The sequence below is a fragment of the Talpa europaea genome, assembly GCF_964194135.1.
Source record: "Talpa europaea genome assembly, chromosome: 7".
In the NCBI taxonomy this organism is placed as follows: Eukaryota; Metazoa; Chordata; class Mammalia; order Eulipotyphla; family Talpidae; genus Talpa; species Talpa europaea.
Genome location: NC_140074.1, coordinates 71,590,855 through 71,603,736, shown reverse-complemented (window position 1 = coordinate 71,603,736; position 12,882 = coordinate 71,590,855).

Sequence of the window (12,882 nt, the reverse complement as noted above, 5' to 3'; positions counted from 1 at the left end):
GGCCTACATAAGTGGGTACACCTGGGCTGAGAGACTGGGCTTATAAGGGCAGTGTCACGGGGATGCCAGCAGAGCAAATGGAGCAGAGAAGCAGAGGCCAGGAGAGAATGCTGGAGAGCCCAGAAAGAGTGAAAATTCGCTGAGGGCTGGGAGTCCTACCAGCCTCCCAGCCCCCCACTCCCCCTGGCACCCTGCTGGCCATGGACCCAGTAAAATCCCAATAAAAGCCTGAAAAGCCACTGAGGGCTCCAGGACTCCTCCTTTACCCCATCCACTCCAACCAAAGAGATCCTGCCCTGAGCCGTCCTGCTGCTATAGCGACTGATAGTTCCACTGCTTTGTGTTTCTGTTCTTGTGTCAGTGTCGTGTGCGTGCACACGTGCATGCCCTTAAGTCATTTAAAAATTACATGCAAGTGCATACTAGGCATAAACTTCTTGTTATATATTTACAAATTAAATACAAATTTTACTATTTCAGACCATTTGTTTAAAAATCAGTAAACTTCAAATTAACCCAATGTATTCTCATACCAAAGTTGCAGGTCACAAATGAACAGGGTAGCTGGGGTCGGGGCAAGTCCTCTTGCCATTGGGTAGACCAAGATTATTATTTGCCTTGTGAAGACTTAATGCTGCTTTGTTCTTTAAATTGATGCTAACTTTTGTTGCTACTGAGCCCCACTGGAATTTAGCGCTCAGCACAACGCATGATCATTGTTTAAATCTGCCTCTTTCTTATTAGCACAGGATTATTAAATCAGTGCTATTTGCCACAGTTACACTAGTAAGTGCAGTCTCATTATAAATGCAATAAGGCACAGAGACTTGTAATAGTCCTTAGCTATCAAGTGATCCAAAATAGGATGATGTTAACTTTTTGCCACTATAGTTTATTTTTTTATTTTTTATTTATTTATACAAGAACTGGGGTACAGGCCAGAGGAATTGGAGGGTGAGAGGATTCACCAGAGACAAAGTGGGGAGCAGAACAGGCAGACGGATCGAAAGCACTGCTGAGGGGAACAGCGGGCGAGACAGGAGAGTCTGCTGTGCCATGTGGGACTCTCTCTGGCTAGTCAGGAATCAAACCCGTGCTGCAGAGGCTGTGGACAGATTCACAGCCCTGTGCTCAACCCACTGTGCCACCAGGGAGGCCCGCCACTGTCCCGACCCGCGGGATTCGGAGGCACGAAAAGAGAAGGGCTGAGGATTGAAATGAGGGGCTTGACAAATTGATGCTAGCGTTTGCTTCTTTATTTTTCCTTTTTCCTTTTCCTACTTTTACATGTTTTTTCCTTTCCCTGTCCTACTACCTTCCCTGGCTTTCTCTATGCTCCTCTCTCAGTACTTTTCTCAGTATCCTCTCTCAAAGTCTCTACACAGTATCCTTTCCACAGTCTCCCTCTCGAGGTCTCCTCACCTCATCCTCTACGCAGTCTCTCTCCTTCTCCCCCACGCAGTCTCTCTCCTTCTCCTCTACGCAGTCTCTCCAGTCTCTCCCGTGGTTCCCTTCTTATGCCCCCTCGCTCCTCCCCTCATACCTCCCAGTCCCACGTGATTTTCCGGAAACGCAGTGGTTTCTCCGAAGGCGAAACAGGAATCGAAACCCAACTTGCGAGCATGCGCAACACGGCACATGCTCCATGCGGCTCCGGACACGCCACTATAGTTTAAAATGAAAAACATTTTAAGTTTCCAGAGAGAATTGTCAGATCACAACAAATATCTACAGGCACAAAGTTGATACAGTCTTTCATAATGTTTTTCTCCTGACATTTCCTTTTTCCTCCAAACTTCCCTCCTCACAAGAAGCTGAAGGCTCACTTAGCCTTTCCCTGCCCTAATTGCAAGGCAATTATGATTCCAGAAGTTTCAGGGTATGTTTTTATATATCTCTCAACAAATCCTCTCTACCATCTACCAGTATTTTCCATTTTCCATATTTTTTAAAAGATTTATTTTATGTATACAAGAGCTGGGGTACAGGCCAGATGCGTGGGAGGGTGAGAGGATTCACCAGAGACAGAGCGGGGAGTCTGCCTGTTTCATCAGGCAGACTGATGAAACACACTGCTGAGGGGAGCAGTGGGCGAGACAGGAGAGGTCTCCTCAACATGTGGGTGAGGCTGGCGGGGATCGAACCGGCACTGCAGAGGCTGCGTACAGCTTCACAGCGCTGCACTCAACCACCTGCGCCACCAGGGAGGCCCTCCATTTTCACATTTTTATTAGAAATTCTTAAACTTTTGCACTTTCACATATACTTCAAATCAAGAAGCTTCATGATTAAAAAAAAGGAGGAATTCTGATGGGAAACACCTTTCATATAGCCAGTGATTTCATGTGGTTTAGACAATATAGTTAAGTGTTTCCCGATTTGTTATTAGCTAGTTTTAAGTCCTTTAATAAAGTTTTATAGTATTCTTTGTTCTTATTGAATTTATTCCTGGTAATTTTATACTTTTTTGCATATATTTTAAGTGAGATTGACCCATTCTTTTTTCTAATTATTTATTACACTATCAGTAAAAGGACCACTGATTTTGTATATTCATCTATGAATAGCAACATATACTTTATCAAAATCTCATGAATTCTTATGGTTCTTAAATTATCTTTCAAGTTTTCTAGGAATACATTAATATTTTCTGAAACCAAAGATTATGAGGATTTTTATTCATAGCATATATTATCCTCATTTAATTTCTTAGACAGTTAGATAAGATTGAACACTAGTGACTGTGGGTGCCCAGTCCTATGATTCATCCAGGACAGGGGTTCTGTCACTTTACCATGTCATGAATTAGCTCATAGTCTTTGGCATATTTTATTTACTCAGTTAACTTCTGTCTAAACTGAAGTAGAATTTTTATGAATATCTTCCAAATTCAATCAGGTGCTTATTTATAATCTATTGCTATCATTACCTAGTTTTTCTCCTTTAATTGAATAAAGAGTCACCTATCTATATTCCTGATGAAAAACCATTCTTTTAATTATAAACTCTACTGTAGTGCTCATTCTTACAGTGTATTGATGGATTTCATTTGCTGATTTCTTAAAGTTTGTCATTATTTCATATGTTTCTCATTCTATAATTTTTGTTTCTGACTTATGTTTCTCAAATTTTGATGTTAATGCTATGATAGATTTGAAATGAATGGGGAAGTTGTCTTTATTTTAAAGATTTATTGATTTAAAATGAAATTGAAACTAAAAAAACAATCCAAAAGATCAATGAAACCAAAAGCTGGTTCTTTGAAAAAATAAATAAAGTAGACAAACCCCTAGCCAGGCTCACAAAGGAAAAACAGGAGAAAGCACAAATAAACAGGATCACAAATGAAAGAGGAGAAATCACAATGGACACAGCAGAAATTAAAAGAATAATTAGAAACTACTATGAACAGCTATATGGAAACAAGTTCAACAATTTAGAGGAGATGGACAAATTCCTACAACTCTGCAATCACCCAAAGCTAGATAAAGAAGAAATAGAACACCTAAACAGACCAATTACAAGCAGTGAAATTGAAATGGTAATCAAAAACCTCCCCAAAAAACAAAAGCCCAGGACCTGATGGATTTACAAATGAATTCTACCAAACATTCAGAAACGAATTAGTGCCTATCCTTCACAAATTCTTCCAAAAAATTGAGAAGGAAGGGATAATACCAAACACGTTCTATGAAGCCAACATTACACTAATACCAAAACCGAACAAGGACAACACAAAAAAAAAAGAAAACTACAGGCCAATCTCTCTAATGAACAATGATGCAAAATCCTCAATAAAATTTTAGCTATCAGAATCCAACAATGTATCCATAAGATAATTCACCACGACCAAGTAGGATTCATTCCAGGGACACAAGGATAGTTCAACAACCAAAAATCAATCAACATTATCTAACACATCAACAAAAAGAAATATAGAAACCATATGATAATATCAATAGATGCTGAGAAAGCTTTTGACAAAGTGCAACACCATTCATGATAAAAGCCCTTGAAATTCTTGGGATACAAGGAACATACCTCAACATCATAAAGGCCATCTATGACAAGCCAACAGCCAGTATCATTCTCAATGGTGAAAAGCTGAAAGCATTTCCATTAAGATATGGAACAAGACAAGGATGTCCACTCTCACCACTGCTTTTCAATATAATACTGGAAGCCCTAGCCAGAACAATAGGACGAGAGAAAGACATACAAGAAATCCAAATAGGAAAAGAAGAAGTCAAACTATCACTATTTGCAGATGATATGATAATATACATAGAGAACCCCAAAAACTCCACAGAAAAACTAATTCAACTAATCAATCAGTTTAGTAAAGTGGCAGGATACAAAATCAACACGCAAAAATCAGTAGCTTTCCTATACACAAACAAGAAATCTGAAGAAGAAGAATTCAAAAGACCATCCCTTTTATTACTGAAATAAAAAATAATCAAATACTTGGGAATAAATCTAACAAAAGAGGTAAAGGACCTATACAAAGAAAATTATATAACACCATTAAAAGAAATAGAAGAAGACACAAAGAAATGGAAGCACATCCCCTGCTCATGGATTGGAAGAATAAAGCATTATTAAAATGGCCATCCTACCAAAAGCAATATACAGATTCAATGCTATTCCAATAAAAATTTCAATGACATTCTTCAAAGAAATACAACAATTATTGGTGAAATTCATATGGAATCACCAAAAACCCCAAATAGCCAAAGCGCTCCTGAAAAGAAAAGAAGGGAATGGAGGCATCACACTCCCAGACTTCAAACTATACTACAAAGCCATAATCATCAAAACAGCATGGTATTAGAACAAGAACAGACACACAGACCAATGGATTCAAATAGAAAATTCAGAAATAAACCCACAGATTTATGGTCAACTAATTTTTGACAAAGGAGCAAAGAATATGCACTGGAGCCAAGAAAGTTTGTTCAATAAATGGTGCTGGGAAAATTGGGTTGCTACATGCAAAAGAATGAAGCTTGACCACTACCTCACACCATGCACAAAAATCAACTCAAAATGGATTAAAGATCTAGACATAAGACCTGAAAACATAAAATACATAGAAGAAAATATAGGCAAAACACTACATGACATGCACCTCAAAGACATCTTTACAGACACATCACCCAAAGCAGTGATAGTGAAGGCAAAGATAAAGAGCTGGGACTCCATCAAATTAAAGAGCTTCTGCACAGCAAAAGAGACAATAACAAAAACAAAGAGAAACCCCACCGACTGGGAGAAAATTTTTGCACCCAACACTAATGATAAAGGACTGATCACAAAAATCTGCAAAGAGCTGATGAGACTCAACAAAAACAAAGAAAATAATCCAGTCAAAAAATGGGCAGAAGAGCTAAAAAGAAACTTCTCCAAAGAGGAAATGCAAATGGCCAACAGGCATATGAAAAAATGTTCAACATCACTTGTAATCAGGGAAATGCAAATCAAAACTACCATGAGATACCATCTTACACCAGTGAGAATGGCACATATTAAACAAACTAGCAACAACAAATGTTGGTGAGGTTGTGGAGAAAAAGGAACTCTCCTGCACTGTTGGTGGGAGTGCAAGCTGGTGCAACCACTATGGAGAGCTGTGTGGAGATTTTTCAACCTACTAAAGATAGAGCTTCCATATGATCCAGTAATCCCACTCCTAGGTATTTACCCAAAAGACACAGAAACAGTAATTCCAAAGAGCACCTGCACCCCCATGTTTATAGCAGCACTGTTTACAATAGCTAAGCTGTGGAAACAACCCAAATGCCCAAAAACAGATGACTGGATCAAGAAGATGTGGTACATATACACAATGGAATATTACTCAGCAATCAAAAAAGATAAACACATGCTGTTTGCAGAAACATGGATGGAACTAGAAGGGGTCATGCTCAGCAAAATCAGTCAGAAAGAAAAAGAAAAATACCGGATGGTCTCACTATAGCAGGAATTTAGAAAACCTAAATAAGAGACAAGGAAAAAGACTAATCAATGCAAAGTAATAATCAAAATCAACAAGTAACTGTAAACCAGAGACACACTATGGGGGGGCGCAGATTAGGGAGGGACGGGGAGAAGAAGAACTAGAGTCAAAATAAGGGGGGGGTGCAATGTATGGGGAATATAACCAAAATGAAAATGCATACATTGTACAAAGATGAAAAATGATGTAAGAATTATATAAAATAAAATATTAAAAAAAATAAAATTAAAAGCACTGCCATACCAATTGCAAAAAAAAAAGATTTATTTATTTTTACAAGAACTGGGGTACAGGCCAGAAGCATGGGAGGATGAGTGGATTCACCAGAGACAGAGCAGGGAACAGAACAGGCAGACTGACGAAATACACTGCTGAGGGGAGCAGCTGGTGAAATAAAAGAGGTCTGCTATGCTGTATGTTGGTCAGCCATATGTGGTGGGGATGGAACTCATGCTGGCAGAGGATGGTAGTTGCAGAATTAGCACTGAGACTTAACCCCTAGGCCTCCAGGGAGGCCCTATCTAATTTATTTTTTTAAAAATATTAAGGGCTATGTGTTATAAGTTGTCCTCTCAGTGTAGCTTTGATTGTATCCAATGTATTTCATTTTAATTTTCCTTTACAATTTATAATTCTAATTGCTACTCTTTCACATGGGCAATTATGTAGATAAAGATTTCTAAAATTTCAATTTATCAAGGTTTTGGGTGACAACTTTGTGTTGTAGTTCTTCTACGTTTCAGAGTTTGGAGATAAAAGATTTTGATCAAATATTGTGCTCTATAAAAGCTCCTTTATTTGAAACTTATTAGAACTTTGTTAGTCCAACCTAGGACAAAATTGGTTTTGGACCCTATTCCAGGAATTAAAAGACAGTATATTCTCTTTTTGCTCAGATTAAACAACTTTGTCATTGTTATTACAATTATAAACCAGATTATTATTGAGTTTTTCCTATTCTCTAAATCTTAATTTTGTGTATTTGAAGGAACTTTATTTAATATTTGAATCATAGTTTCCAGTTGTATCATTATCCCTTCTATAAAATATATATAAGATACATATAAGATGCATATAAAATACATATATACATACATATAATATACACATATAATAAGCATACATATATACATACACATAATACACATGCATCCATATAATACACATACATACATATGATACACATACATAGATAATATACATAGATCATACATATATACACATGCACATGCATATACATACATACACGCACACACATATATACACATACATATATAATGCACATGCAATATATGTAATGTGCATACATATATAATACACATACATATATACATATGGTGTACACACATGTACATATACATAAACATATGTGTACATATATACATACAATATGCTTACATATAAGATACATACCAGTTTCTTCTTTGTGTGTAAATCTTTGCTCTTTTTTTAAATTTTTTTTTAAGATTTATTTATTCATACAAACAAGAACGGGGTACAGGCCAGATGTGCGAGAGGGTGAGAGGATTCACCACAGACACAGGGGGAACAGAACAGGCAGACTGACTGAAATACACTGCTGAAGGGAGCAGCAGGCAAGACAGAAGAGGTCTGCCGTGCCATGTGGGATTCTCGCTGGCCTCGAACCCATGCTGCAGAGGCTGCAGACTGCTTCACAAGCTGTGCTTAACTGCTTACGCCACCAGGGGAGGCCCTCTTTGCTCTGTTTTATTTAAGAGAACTTTCCAAATCTTTCCTCAGATAAAAGAGATGAACTTTCTGAATAGTTACATGTCTTAAAATGTCAATTCTTTTTGTCCTTGTATGAAAATGTGGCCCTGGCAGAGTTGAGGATTTTTTAATCCTATACTTTCATTTTAACAACTTGTAAGTATACTCCTCTTGAGCATGGGGATTTGAAGATGAGAAGTCCAATGCAAATCTGATGCTCTATAATTTTGAAAGTAAGCTTTTGTATTTGTCTGGGAGTTTACAAGTTCTTACATTGATGCTTATACTTCAAAAATTTCACCAGAGAATGTCTACATGTGAGTTGCCCAAGTAATGACTAACCACATGTAACTACTCAAATGTAAATGTTAATTAGTTAAAATTAAACAAAATTTGCCTCAGTCATCTTAGTCACATCTCACATACTCTGTGACCCAGTGTGGCTGGCAGCTACCTACTCAGTAGTACGATACATTTCTGTCCTTGTAAGTTCTGTTGGCCAATTCTGATCTGTTCTCTATTATTATAATCATTATCCTTAATACTGTAATTAATCCTGCATGAAATTTGCTGAACACTTTTAATTTCAAAATTGAAGTTTTCTTTAGTTCATAATAAAAGTCCATAATAAATTTTTCTTTTATTATTCATTTATAACTTCTCCATCTGTTTTTTTCCAGTTGCCATTCCTCAATATTGCATACAAGGTTTTCCTAACACTCCAAGATTCTTATAATTTTACTCATTGTTTCTTTATTCTTCCTCCCTTCCTTCCTCTCACCTTCCCTTCCTTCTTTCCTTCTTTCCTCCTTCCTTCCTTCTTTTTCCCCTTCTTTCTTAAGTATTTTTCCTCAAGGAGATATTTAATTTACCCATCAACAATTATTATTCTCTTTATCAGTTCTTCTATTATAAGCTTTAATTTGCAAAATTAAATTCTTTGGGGGAGGGCTTCTGTGAATGCACCTCCTTGAGAGTTTGGTTTTCTCTTATTTTTTAGCATTCCTGTGATTTTTATATTTGGAACCACAGTTTCTGGTTGGTCTCTGGGTTATCTTCCTCCTTGGTATGGTTCCATTCCATTACTGAACACTGTGGACACTTTCTTGTCTCCAGTAGCTCACACAGCAGCACACACCCAGCCCTCCAGGGAGGCTGACTGCAGTTTCCCTTCACTAGGCACCTACTACCGTGGCCTCTGGAGCAGTCATGGATGTTATCTTTTCTCATGACCCCGTGAACCCCTTGCTTATGCACAGGCATTAGGATCCACACCAGGTTCCCTCTAATGCCAGATTTCCATTAATTTGTCTTCCCTAGTGTTATGAGACCAGCAATGAGAATGAGACTTCTAGATGCCATCATCTGGATTCTAAATTCTGGAAGGCTCAAGTTTTATTTCTTGTGTGACTGAAGGAATACAGAAGAAGTTCTCTGGGTGAAACTGTGCAAAAAGTTTATTCTGAATGTTGAACCCTAAACAAAACAGAATTCTTCCCATAGGAACACTGACTAGAAGGAGAAAGTTATTTCTCTTAATGGAGTAGTGATCAATATAAGCTTTCTGAAAAATAATTTGACAATATGATTTAAAATTCCCAAAGGCCCCCCTGGTGGTGCAAGAGATTAAGCACAGCACTATGAAGCTATCAGCAGCCACTGCAGCATGAGTTGGATCCCCGGCCAAAGAGCGACCCACATGATGCAACCGACCTCACCTGTCTCCCTCACTGTTCCCCTCAGCAGTATATTTCAGTCTGTCTGCCTGTTCTGTTCCCCATTCTGTCTCTGGTGAATACTCTCATCCCCCACACCTCAGGCCTATACCCCAGGTCTTATATGCATAAATAAACAAATCTTTTAAATAAATAAAAATAAAATAAAATTCCTAAGACACAAATTCCCTTAATCAAGCCATAATCAATGTATGGGTTTATACTGAGGAATGACGTGCTTAAATCAAGATTTAAATTAAAAATATAGTTGCCTAGCTTACTAAAATAATCAATGGTAGCTATAAAGATAAATGATAGATGATAGATAGATAGATAGATAGATAGATAGATAGATAGATAGATAGATAGATTCATAGATAGAGGAAACAGTCTAAACATCCAACCAAATAATAGCAAATCAGTTGTAAAAATTGTCATATATATATGCCAATGTAAAATTATGCAGTAATTTAAAATATTGTAAATCTAGCTCTTGATTTATAACTATATATAAAACATGACAGGACATAATATAACAATGTTAAGAGCGGTGGGGTCTATGAGTAGTATTTGATCATTTAAATTGTCATTTGATTTTAAAAAATTGAACATATTTTGCTTTTGTGCTTTTTTTTAAATATAGCAAACTAATTTTTAAACTCTTATAGTGAAATTTCAACTGAACTTTTCAAAATTATGTTCAAGGTTTCTAACAGAGATCATGGTATATGATTAGATCCCCCAAAACTAAGCTACATGTGTACATGATTCTAGTTGCCTGCTATTGGTCCTTCCAGATTTGGTCTCATCCCAGTTAAAACTGCCTCCCCCACATCTCCTTCCACCATCCCAACTCCATTAGAAGATGATGAACTGATATTTGACACATCATCATGGGACAAATGGTATAAGTATTTGACACATCATCATGGTATAAATCCCTCCCACCCACTCTTACTGGGAGTAAGTAATGCTTTCTTCCTCATTTCCTCAGCTATCCCTCTAGATTCCTGTTTCACCAGCAAAAAAAGTGAAAGGAAATGGGAATGGGGAAGCCAACACATCACAAATCCTGGAACTGCAGACTGGGGAGGGGCTGTGGACACTGTGAGGCTGCCGTGCCTGCCCAGTGTACAGACAGCACTGTGTGGGCAGCAGGCTGGGCCTGTCACCATGGCAGTGGCAGTAAGCAGGGTATCATGTCAGGCCAGGGACAGCTCTGAAGTTCACTGGTGATGATTTACCTACTGACCTGGGCTCCCTCCAATTCCCCTAATTAGCACTATTAGTCTGAGCCTGGGGTGGAAGGACAGGAATTTAAAATCTGCCTCTACACAGTCAACCTTATTCCAGGCAACATGTGGAAAAGCAGGAGCACATTAGTATCTCTTCTGCCAGGCTCTCTGAAGAAACTGTCAGGGCTGAACAAAGGGGAGAACATAGGGATTGCAGAACTACAGTGACATTCTTGATGCTGTCATTTTGTCATTCCCAAGTTTTACATTCCCATAAAATGAGGGGGAAAAAAAGGGCAAATGCTTGCTAAGCAGAATATTAAATCAAGGTGGCACTTCACTTGCTTGGCAAGTTAAGTTCCCTTTCATCCTGTGAGTCCTGGAAGTTTTCGCCTCCCCTATGGCAGGATACCACACAATGGAGCCTTCCCCACCAGGACAACAGCTTCCCTCCGCAGGACTCTGACCCCCACTGCACTGGGCCTTTGGAGCAGTATGCTGTGGTGGTGTCCTAAGCCTGGGAGCCTGGATGTTCCCCATGCACCATCTCTCTCCTTCCAACATCAGTCCACAGATGCCTGCCAGGCAGGAGTCCTCTTTCTCCCTGCAGCCAGGAGCCCCTCAGAGTGTGAAGCCATGGATGAGAGAACTGACACACAGATGCAAAGGGAGGTGCGGCTTATGAGCTGGTCCTCCTAGTCTTGGGAGTTTACTAGCCACTGAGGCAAAGGGGAAGATGCCGAGCCTTTCACAGAGAGTTGGAGCAGAGGGTTAGAACGGAATTCCTCCCATTGAAGAGAGCCTTTTCTTCAAGTAAAGTGGCATTCCTTTAAATAAAACAATGACACTTTTTAAAATAAAATCTGCCTTTACAACAGTGTTCCTCAAATTGTAATGTGCACACAAATCACCCGGGCTTTTTGTTAAAATACAGATTCTTGGGCCTCCCCTGGTGGTGCAGGCGGTTGAGTGCCGTGCTGTGAAGCTGTCTTCAGCCTCTGCAGTGCTGGTTCGATCCTGGCTGGCTGGTGAGGGTCCCACATGGCGCGGAGACCTCTCCTGTCGTGCCTGCTGCTCCCCTCAGCAGTGTATTTCGTCAGTCTGCCTGTCCTGCTCCCTCCTCTGTCTCTTGTGAGTCCTCCTACCCTCCCGCGCTTCTGGCCTGTACTCTGGTTCTTGTGTAAATGAATAAATAAATCTTTTAAATAAAATAAAATAAAATAAAATGCAGATTCTCATAAGTCTGGGGTGAGGAACAAAGATTCCACATTTCTAACAATCTCCCAAGGGATGCTTCTGAAATTTTACAGAAAATACAGCAGATAGAGGTCTGTTTGTTCTGCAATTGGGGGGATTGCAATTTGTTCTGCAATTGGTATCAGGCCCCCTGATCCAGCCAACAGTGCCATGGGGCAGTGCAGGAAGATGCTAGGTGCGTGAGGATGACCGGATGGACTGGATGACCAATGGTTCCAACAGTCACGACATCTCTCTAAAATTCAAAAGTTTTCCACAAAGATACTCTTCATGTTCTTCACACTAAGAAGTTCATTCTGTGCATTTAAGGGATTAAAGGGGTCACTTAAAGGGTTAAAGTGAGAGACTGCTCCCTTTCTGTAGCATTTCTAACAAGCTGAACCAGATCCAAACCTTTTTAATGAGCACTTATTTTATACAAATAAGCTCACGGGCTCATACTCATCTCTAATTAAACCAAAAGGGAAGCATTTGTTCTAATTGGACTGCATAGCTCAAGAATTAATTGTGAGATTGTTTAGAATTGCAATCTTGTGACCCACTCACCAAAAAGGGGGACCCTACTTTAGTAGTCTCACTCTGTGTAATTTTTTATGGATTTGTCTCTTTTTAATTCCTGGAAACCTTAGTGCAAGTTGAACCGATGACTTATAAACAAAAGCAAAATCTTCTAAGGGCAGCTCACTGTGCAGTTTTACAAAAGCCTTGGCAAAGGTAAAGATAACTCAATTTAGCCTAATATTCTAATGTGTTCCTGAGAAAGCACCCTCATAATTAAGGATTTGCACAATTTCTATGGGGAGACTCATGTGTCACATTATTTATTGATATCAAAAGACTCACTTTTGTATTCGGTAGTCTGGCATGCCTGGAAACCAGGGATATTCTCACCAAATGCTAGTCTCAAGCCATGTTTAGCCAAAGA